This window comes from Triticum urartu, chromosome 5 (assembly GCF_003073215.2).
Source record: "Triticum urartu cultivar G1812 chromosome 5, Tu2.1, whole genome shotgun sequence".
Taxonomy (NCBI): domain Eukaryota; kingdom Viridiplantae; phylum Streptophyta; class Magnoliopsida; order Poales; family Poaceae; genus Triticum; species Triticum urartu.
The window spans coordinates 512,039,653-512,050,142 of NC_053026.1; positions in this window are offsets into that span (position 1 = coordinate 512,039,653).

The window sequence follows — 10,490 nt, forward strand, 5'->3', positions numbered from 1 at the left end:
AAACCCATTGGGGTTCTCTGAAAAATTTGAGCAAATCATCCTCATCTTCATTCTGGTCCAGTTTGGTGTTTTGTACTGCAACCATGTTTTATCTTGCCATATTGCCCTTGATTTTTGTCCTGCTTATAGACCAGCCTACCAAACCCTTAAGTCCAGGAGATTGGACCCATTGGAGTATTTTTGGTCCATGCAATAATGCCCTTCACTTTCTGTCCAGAACTGAAGATTTGCAAAACTTGCACTAACAAGTTTCTGGTTTTGCCCAAATAGCCTTGCCATCATCACTTGCACCTAAAGAGATCCCAACCTAGAGATTTGGGCCACCGGAAGAGATGCATAGATGCCCATGGCATTCTGTCGAGCACCTTGTGTTCATGGACAACTTTGGCATAGTTTTATGTTTGCACTGTGATCTTGCCCCTCTGATCTCCTAGCCACCTCTAACCTAGACCTGTTAATTGCCAGCCTCACCCAAGCCCTCTAGGCCACCCTGGCTTTCTGTCGAGCATGTAGCGTGCGTCCTTTGGACGCGCCCAGAGCACACGTTTTGCACACGCGCACAACCGAGCGGCCGCATCTTGCCCCTAGCCTTTGCTCGCCTGCAGGGCCGCGCCCCGTTCTCGTCCGCTTGCCAGAACCCTCCAAGCCGCCCCTGGCGCCCTACAACGCCACCGTTAGAGCCCTCTTGGCGGAACGCCGGCATCCACAACACGCCCCTGCCATGGCAGCGCCGCCCAAGCCACAGCCGCTTGCCAGCTGCCCTCTAGAACAGCTCGAGCTCATCCACGAGCCCGTCCGCTAGCGCCCGTCGCCGCCACATCGCCCTACCAGCAATAGAACGATGGTTCGCCGGCATTCTTATCCCCAGCCACGGGAATCGACCTCGACCACCTATAAAAGGAGCCCTCGAGCTCATCCAGACCCTCAGGCGACCTCAGGCCATCTCCCTAGTGCTCCCATAGCCAGCAATCGACGGAGGGAGGCCGTCTGCCTCGTCTCTGGCCAGATTGGCCGCGCCACGCTTCGGTGCCATACGTCGCGAGCAGGGCCTCCCCAATTCTTCCAGCACCACCGTCCGACTACCCTCAACCGTGCGGAGCCGCCCCACCTCTCTAGCCCGATCGGGAGCCACCATAGCTCGAGACCCCGATGCACCCGAAACCACAGTCCGCCGCGGAGCTCGCCGCCGACGACCCCCTCCACCCCGCCAGCCTATCGACTACTGGGAGGGCCGCCCTGGACCAGCGGATCCATCCACGCCCTCAGAATCCCGCGGGGAGCCGCCGTTCATCGGCGGCAATCGCCGGAGCCCTGCCACCGCTCGGCCAGAGAAGGAAGGAGGGCGTGGGCGACTGGTCAAACCTGACCAGTGGACCCGACGGCCCCACCTGCCAGTGAACCCAGCTCTGCCGACGTGTTTTAAGTGGAAACGTAAAACACATGAGTACGTCTTCACTATCTGGAAAGTGTATTCTTATTCGAACCGTTTTTCTTTTTCTGTTTAATTTAAAAACAGATTTTGACTGAAACTTTGCCTAGCTATAACTTTTTAAATATAACTCCCAAATTTCATCTAGTTCATTTCCATATTTATTTGAAAATTTTCCAAACAACTTTTTTGTACTGTTTTGAAACTATGTGTTAATTTAAATTTTCTTAAAATAGGATTTTTGAAGAAGGAAGCAACTTTCAAAAAGTGCACCCCACTTACATACTCCTGAAGGCAAGCATTCTGACCCCCGGCATAAGATTAGTTGTGTGTCGTTTGATGCGAATACGGCACCACCTTGACTCGAAGTATTCGGTATTTTATGTGGTGTTATGATCATATTCATGAGTGCATATTGATGATTCCGTGCTGTTGGAATTTGATATGTTTGTGATAGTAATCACCCTCGTATGCCTTTCATGCCTACCGGAAGGAATCCGGGAAAGTATCTGTCTTGGTTAGACACGAACTTGTCTCTAATAATTCGTTGAGACGATTATGTCTGGTAAGGCATGGTGAGGTATGATGACTGGTGATTCTGTTTGTTGGTGTGAAATATATTTGTTATACTAATCCTGCAGGGAATGTCTTAATCTCCTGAGTAGACCGTAGATCGAGTCTTGTTCCAGCAAACCCCATACTTATTCGTACTACCACTTGTCCCTGCCATTGCTAGGGTACGGTTCAGTAAGTTGTCAACCCCTTCCTAGCAGACACCGTACAAAGAGGCCATGCTGGAAGATACCACCTGCATCCAGTAGACATGCCACCTGGTCTGGGGGCATGGGTGTTTTCGGTTGGAGCCGAGGGGGTAGCTCCCCTAGTTTGCGTGCGTTGTAAATTTTGTGATCCCATGCTAGTCAACGTTGTAGCCTCCCCACTTAGAGTTTCGCTTAACGGGTGTCGTGGGTGATTCCAGACAACGGTAAGTTAGGCTAGTGTGTGCGGTCAGGTGTGTTTTCAATTAAAAGGCCGTAGACGGAATTAGCCTCGACGGACTAAAGGAATCCGTTACTCGTGGGTAAAGGGTACACCCTCTTCAGAGATTATATCTATTCGAATAGCTGTGTCCATGGTTAAGGACTACATTCTGGGATGGGTCAAGTGTCGGTCTTCGGAGGAAAAATTGCTAAACCAGAACATTGATCATGGCTTGGGACATATGATGATTATGATTATTATTACTATAGCCTAACCATTGGTATTATTTGAATTATTGAGTATCCCTGGGGCGGTTCTACCTCCTGGATATTCATTGTGATTATTCTCTTATAAGCCCTTTATGTGGTGTCGCTCAGACGCTCGACTATGGCATGCTTGCTATTTAATTATTTATAGGACCTTTATGTGGTGTCGCTCAGACGCCCGACTGTGGCATGCTTGCTATTTAAATTACTTATAAGCCCTTTATGTGGTGTCGCTCAGACGCCCGACTGTGGCATGCTTGCTATTTAATTATTTATAAGCCCTTTATGTGGTGTCACTTAGACGCCCGACTGTGGCATGCTTGCTATTTAAATTACTTATAAGCCCTTTATGTGGTGTCGCTCAGACGCCCGACTATGGCATGCTTGTTATTTAAATTACTTATAAGCCCTTTATGTGGTGTCGCACATACCCCCGACTGTGGCATGCTTGTTATTTATTTTTATTTGTAAGCCCTTTTGTGGTGTCGCTCAGATGCCCGACTCAGGCATGCTTTATATTATTATCCTTTCAAGGTGTCGCTTCAGACACCCGATCGGTGCATCCTAATTCTACTCTCTGATTGCATATTCATGTTTGACATGAATAACCTGCTTGCGTGCGTCATGGATTTTTATTTCGTGACTGACGTTGTGATCATGGAATATTTCAGAGCATGATTATCATTTGTTATATTATACCTGAGTTCATAATGTTTGCGAGTACATTCAAAGTACTCACTGGCTTGTCCCTGGCTATTGTCTTAGCCAGATTTCTTGCATGGGGAGGAGCGTTGCGATGACAGCCCCTGAACCTACGCAATGGTGATAGAAGCCTCGCGTAGATAGGAGTTATCCAGGTCAGTTGTTCTTGTGGGAAATGGAGACCCATAGACACTTATGAACCACAAACCGCTTCCGCCACCAGCCACTAGAAACCTTGTGTTGTACTCATAGGCCAGAATGGTCTTGTACTACATATTTTGTATTTTGCTTGGAATTTCTATATCAAGTTGGTGCCTCATCAGCTAACAGTAATCCTGGGGCTGGTGGGCACAAGGACCATTTTCTGGGAAATATATCATGAAAAACCGGTCGCGACAACCTTGGTATCAGAGCCAGGATGACCATTGGCTAATCCTATCTTGGCCAAGTCAATAAACCTAGATTAACCAATCCACCAGACCTTAACCTAGCCCCAGCCAAGCTTCTCGTGTAAGATAGCCACACAGTGACCCCGGCACCTTTTGGCAGTCGGTGCCCAACCTATCAGCCTAGCATGTCGATCACGCGCCAGTGACCGACACCTAAATAGTCTCTTTCGCAAGCGTGTGAAGGAAGACTCCATCCCATTTTTCTATAAAAAGGGCACGCTAGCCTCAACCCAGCACAGCACAGCCTCTTCCCCAAACCGAGCTATAATGCCTGGCCCCATTGTGCACAATGAGACCACAGCAACCAACCTTAGAGGTTTTGTGACCGTGCTAGCAAACCTCACCCGCCGTGCCTTTGCATTAGAAGAGCCCCCAGAGTATGTTGTGTACCAAGGGCCCATGAGCGGTGAGAGCCGTCAATTCTGGGCCACTTTGCACGTCTATGGTAGGGGTCTATCGCCAGAACGCCCCTACAGGTTCACCGGAAGGACAACTTCCTTTGAGCCACAAGCCATCCAACTAGCTGCTCGAGAGGCTATAGTTCAACTCCGGCACTTGTCGCCCAGAGTTAACTATCGCTCATTCTACTACTACCCCAGCCATGACGGGTATGGTGGGCCACCCCAGGTTGCCAACGGAGATCACGAGACAGATCCTGCATTGTTGCATCTGGTGCGCTATGTAAGTGCACTAGAGGAACTGTTCGATCAAATCACCCTTGATCTGATTGCAGCTCGTGGAGAACTGGTTCGCCGAGCCCCGGCAAGAGGAGGGGATGAGCCCGATAAGACAACCCAGTCGTGCTGTTCGGACAACCGATCGAGTCCTTGAGGTCTGCCCCAGCCATCGACCAAAATGCTTTGGTGTCCCCAGAAGTGCTTCGTCGCCTTTTGGGAACACACTCCAATGGGATTGTGGCCAACAACCCCCGCGATGGTCATCATCGCTACCCCGACCCTGCAGCTCCTCAACTCCATCCAGCTAACCCCGATGGTGAAACCCGTGGAGAAGCCTCGACGTCCACAAGGAACGCCCGCTTAGATATTAACGAGGTAGACTAAGTCACTCGAGTAGTACCGAGTCTTAGTATGTCCACGCTATGTAATTGTGTGATCTTGTATTGCCATAATTAAATGATGTCTGCTTGTACGCCCCTATTTTAAATAGTAGCTATGCATAAGTATGTTGGTGTACGGTTGCATTTTTAATTCCGGGCGTAGCTACCAAAAACCACCCCCGACGACACCCACAGTAATACGTCACTTTTGTGAGATATGTGTATCTGTGGCATTGACCCCAACCCCATAGAGCAGAACCTACAAACTAGTTGCCCCTCACCGCGATAAATGACCTAGCCCAGATGCTATATAAAAGGCCACCTCATGACCTTACCAAGTATCCCTCACCTTGTGCACAACTCTCACAGCCATTTCTTTGCCATGCCAAGCCCTAGTATTTATCTGAGAACTCCAGATGCAACCCCGGGTAGTTTTTTAAAATATTCTGGGACTTTACCTGCAGTACCATGAGTTCTACCCATCCACCCCAGTACGAGTTGCTCAAATCGAGGATCACCCTGTCCACCTCGAAATATTGGGAAGTGGTGCACATCCCTCCCGCAAAGCCAAACCAAGACCCAACGGAAGTCTCCTTCATGGGGAAATCTATGCCGACTCCGCAAATGGCCATAGAAGCTACTGCGTACGAAGCGCTTGCTCGCCTTCGATTCGCGGTACCCTATGCTAGCGAACGAGGGTATTATTACTTCCTGAGTCGTGCAGCACCCGGAGAAGTAGCATCTTTTCCCGGTGGACGAAATGAGAGAGACCCAGTACTGGCCCTTGCCCAGTATGTCATCGCTCAAGAGCGTTTGACCCAACGAGTAATGGGTTATCTCTAGAGCCTTGCTGATTTAAATCCTCAGATCGCCATCGGCAGACCACTAAGGCCCGACCAAGAGAGATGCGTTCTTCGACTAGTCAACCCGCTTCCCCCGATAGAAGAGGAGTGTGCCCCAGTACCAGAGACGTTTTCCCAGGACCCTGTCTATTTGTCGTTTTCATTGTAGACGTCACTGCTATGTTTATTTTCCCAGCATCTAGTTATGTGTTGCAACTTATGCGTGGTATCCTAAATTTGTGCGATGAATTAAATATTTAGTTTCAATTAATGTGAGTAGTTTTTACTGTTGTTAATTTTGATTAACTAATTTCACTCTCGGTAAATTCTGTAGTAAGATTTTTCCCTGAGTTGTTGCAGCGTATATCTCTTCACGACATAGATTTTTATTCATGCAGCACCAGGACAGCAAACTCACAACCACAACCACTCGACCACGTGCACTAATTGCAAATCCACGTGCACATTTTGCACCTAACTGATCACCTCCCTAGCACACCACAGTCTCTGAAGGAGAGATTTGTGGGTAATTATTCGGGTGCAAGTTGCCTCCAGCACACTGACAACAGTTAGCACCTGACACCGCACTTAATCCTCATGATCACCGCCACCACAGAGAGCAAACACTCGAGTGGCAGCATCACGACGATCATCGAGGATCATCACGCGCAAGAGCACGGAGAACCCCAGCAATGCCGCCAACCCTCCGCACATCAGGATCATGTACCTGTCCGGCATCACCTCTGCCATTAGAGCCTCGTCTCGAGCTCCTGCAAATAGAAATGGAGGAGAAGGAAGGAGAAGGAGAAGCGAGGCCAGGTGTGAGGAAGAAGAAAGGAGCACTCGGTCATTTTATAGCTCAAGATCGGTGTACAATGGGCAAAGTCCACCAGCGCCGCTCGTCGCTCGATCGCCGGTGTTCGGAGGCGAATCCGCGAGCAGTGCCGAAAGCGCACTGGCCCGTGAGGTGAGTGCACGCTGCACCGGCAGCTAGCGCGCCACGCACTACCGCAGTACGGCCTAGATGCTCTACGCGCTAGATGTTGCCGGTGGAGAAAGCGTGGGAAAGCACGCGAGAGAGAGGAAGAAAAGAGAGCCAGAGGTAGAAGAAGAGACTGACAATGGGCCCCGGGTCCACCTGTCAGCCAAAGAGAGCACTATGCTCTCGGGTACGACCAGCGTGTTTTAGAAATTTAGAAGTTTATTCTAAATTCACTGTAACCAAAAGTATAAATTTCTCGTTTTTCCCCAACCATAGATTTTTCCACGCAGCGCCAGTATTCCACACTGTAGTTTTACACCACTTAAATTGCCCACTCACAGTAGCCACATTTTATTGCATGAGTAGGATGGTTATTTTTGTGATGTCACTTTGTGTTAGTAGAACTAATATTTTCGAATTAGCTATTAGCAAATCTCGAGGACGAGATTTTTCTTAAGGGGGGGGGGGTAGTATTGTAACACCCCAAAATTTTGACCTTGATTTATTAATTAAAATTTTGCCAGGAAATTAATTTTTTTTTCTCGTTCTACCTTTTAATTTTAGATCACTCTGTCCCTCTGAATTTTTTAGTTTTTTTCCTTCTAGGTGGAAACCTTTCAAAAATATTGTTGGACTTGTATATCTTCCCAAGACCATTTCTTTTTATCAGTGGAATTATTTCTACAATTATTTTTCCTGAGCTTTATTTCTTTAAAAAATGATTTTTCATAAGTTTTAGAGTTCCATTTGCACTACAACCTATTTAAATATTTCTTTAAAAATTCCAACAAAATTGGGGGATGTTAGTAGTAGTGTATAATTCAACTTTATGCAAAAACCCATTGGGGTTCTTTGAAAAATTTGAGCAAATCATCCTCATCTTCATTCTAGTCCAGTTTGGTGTTTTGTACTGCAACCATGTTTTATCTTGCCATATTGCCCTTGATTTTTCTCCTGCTTATAGAACAGCCTACCAAACCCTTAAGTCAGGAGATTGGACCCATTGGAGTATTTTTGGCCCATGCAATAATGCCCTTCTTCTGTCTAGAACTGAAGATTTGCAAAACTTGCACTAACAAGTTTCTGGGTTTGCCCAAATAGCCTTGCCATCATCACTTGCACCTAAAGAGATCCGAACCTCAAGATTTGGGCCACCAAAAGAGATGCCTAGATTCCCATGGCATTCTCTCGAGAACCTTGTGTTCATGGACAGCTTTGGCATAGTTTTATGTTTGCACTGTGATCTTGCCCCTCTGGACAAACCAGCATGTCCACTAATCTCCTAGCCACCTCTAACCTAGACCTGTTAATTGCCAGCCTCACCCAAGCCCTCTAGGCCACCCTGGCTTTCTATTGACCATGTAGCGTGCGTGCTCTAGGTGCGCCCAGAGCGCACGTTTTGCACACGCGCACAACCGAGCCGCCGCGTCTTGCCCCGTTCTCGTCCGCTCGCCAGAACCCTCCAAGCCGCCCCTGGCGCCCTACAGCGCCGCCGTCAGAGCCCTCTTGGTGGCACGCCGGCGTCCGCAACACGCCCCTGCCATGGCAGTGCCGCCCAAGCCACAACCTCCCGCCAGCTGCCCTCTGGAACAACTCGAGCTCATCAACAAGCCCATCCGCTAGCGCCCATCGCCGCCACGTCACCCTGCGAGCAACAGAACGGCGGTTCACCGGCGTTCTTATCCGCAGCAGCGGGAACCAATCTCGACCACCTATAAAAGGAGCCCTCGAGCTCGTCCAGACCCTCAGGCGACCTCAGGCCATCTCCCTAGTGCTCCCATAGCCAGCAATCGATGGAGGGAGGCGGTCTGCCTCGTCTCCGGCCAGTTCGGCCGCCGCCACGCTCCAGTGCCATACGTCGCGAGCAGGGCCTCCCTAGTTCTTCCAGCACCACCGTCCGACTACCCTCAACCGTGCGGAGCCACCCCACCTCTCTAGCCTGATTGGGAGCCACCATAGCTCGAGACCCCGATCCACCCGAAACCACAGTCCGCCGCCGGCGACCCCCTCCACCTCCGCCAGCCTATCGACCACTGGGAGGACCGCCCTGGACCAGCGGATCCATCCACGCCCTCAGAATCCCGCGGGGAGCCGCTGTTCATCGGCGGCAATCGCTGGAGCTCCGCCCCCGCTCGGCCAGAGAAGGAAGGAGGGCGCGGGCGACTGGTCAAACCTGACCAGTGGACCCGACGGCCCCACCTGCCAGTGACCCCAGCTCTGCCGACGTGTTTTAAGTGGAAACGTAAAACACAGGAGTATGTCTTCTCTGTCTAAAAAGTGTATTCTTATTCGAACCGTTTTTCTTTTTTTGTTTAATTTAAAAAGAGATTTTGACTGAAACTTTGACTAGCTATAACTTTTTAAATATAACTCCGTTTGACCTGATTCTTCTTTTGCTGTTTCCCAAATTTCATCTAGTTTATTTCCATATTTTTTTGAAAATTTTCCAAAAAACTTTTTTGTACTGTTTTGAAACTATGTGTTAATTTAAATTTTCTTAAAATAGGATTTTTGAAGAAGGAAGCAACTTTCAAAAGTGCACCCCACTTACATACTCCTGAAGGCAAGCATTCTGAACCCCGACATAAGATTAGTTGTGTGTCGTTTGATGCGAATACGGCACCACCTTGACGTGAAGTATTCGGTATTTTATGTGGTGTTATGATCATATTCATGAGTGCATATTGATGATTCCGTGCTGTTGGAATTTGATATGTTTGTGATAGTAATCACCCTCGTATGCCTTTCATGACTACCAGAAGGAATCCGGGAAAGTCTCTGTCTTGGGTAGACACGAACTTGTCTCTAATAATTCGTTGAGACGATTATGTCTGGTAAGGCATGGTGAGGTATGATGAGTGGTGATTCTGTTTGTTGGTGTGAAATATATTTGTTATACTAATCCTACAGGGAATGCCTTAATCTCCTGAGTTGACCGTAGATCGAGTCTTGTTCCAGCAACCCCCATACTTGTTCGTACTACCACTTCTCCCTGCCATAGGTAGGGTAAGGTTCAGTAAGTTTTCAACCCCTTCCTAGCACATACCGTACAGAGAGGCCATGTTGGAAGATACCGGCTGCATCCGGTAGACATGCCACCTGATCCGGGGCATGGGTGTTTCCTGTTGGAGCCGAGGGGGTAGCTCCCCTAGTTTGCGCGTGTTATAAATTTTGTGATCCCATGCTAGTTGAGGTTGTAGCCTCCCCACTTAGAGTTTCGCTTAACGGGTGTCGTGGGTGATTCCAGACATCGGTAAGTTAGGCTGGTGTGTGCAGTCAGGTGTGTTTTCAATTAAAAGACCGTAGACGGAATTAGCCCCGATGGACTAAAGGAATCTGTTACTCGTGGGTAAAGGGTACACCCTCTGCAGATATTATATCTATTCAAATAGCCGTGTCCATGGTTAAGGACTACAGTCTAGGATGGGTCAAGTGTCGGTCTTAGTGTCGGTCTTCGGAGGAAAAATTGCTAAACCAGAACATTGGTCATGACTTGGGACATACGATGATTATGATTATTATTACTATAGCCTAACCATTGGTATTATTTGAATTATTGAGTATCCCTGGGATGGTTCTACCTCCTGGATATTCATTGTGATTATTCTCTTATAAGCCCTTTATGTGGTGTCACTCAGACGGCCGACTGTGGCATGCTTGCTATTGAATTATTTATAAGCCCTTTATGTGGTGTTGCTCAGACGCCCGACTGTGGCATGCTTGCTATTTAAATTACTTATAAGCCCTTTATGTGGTGTCGCTCAGACGCCCGACTGTGGCAT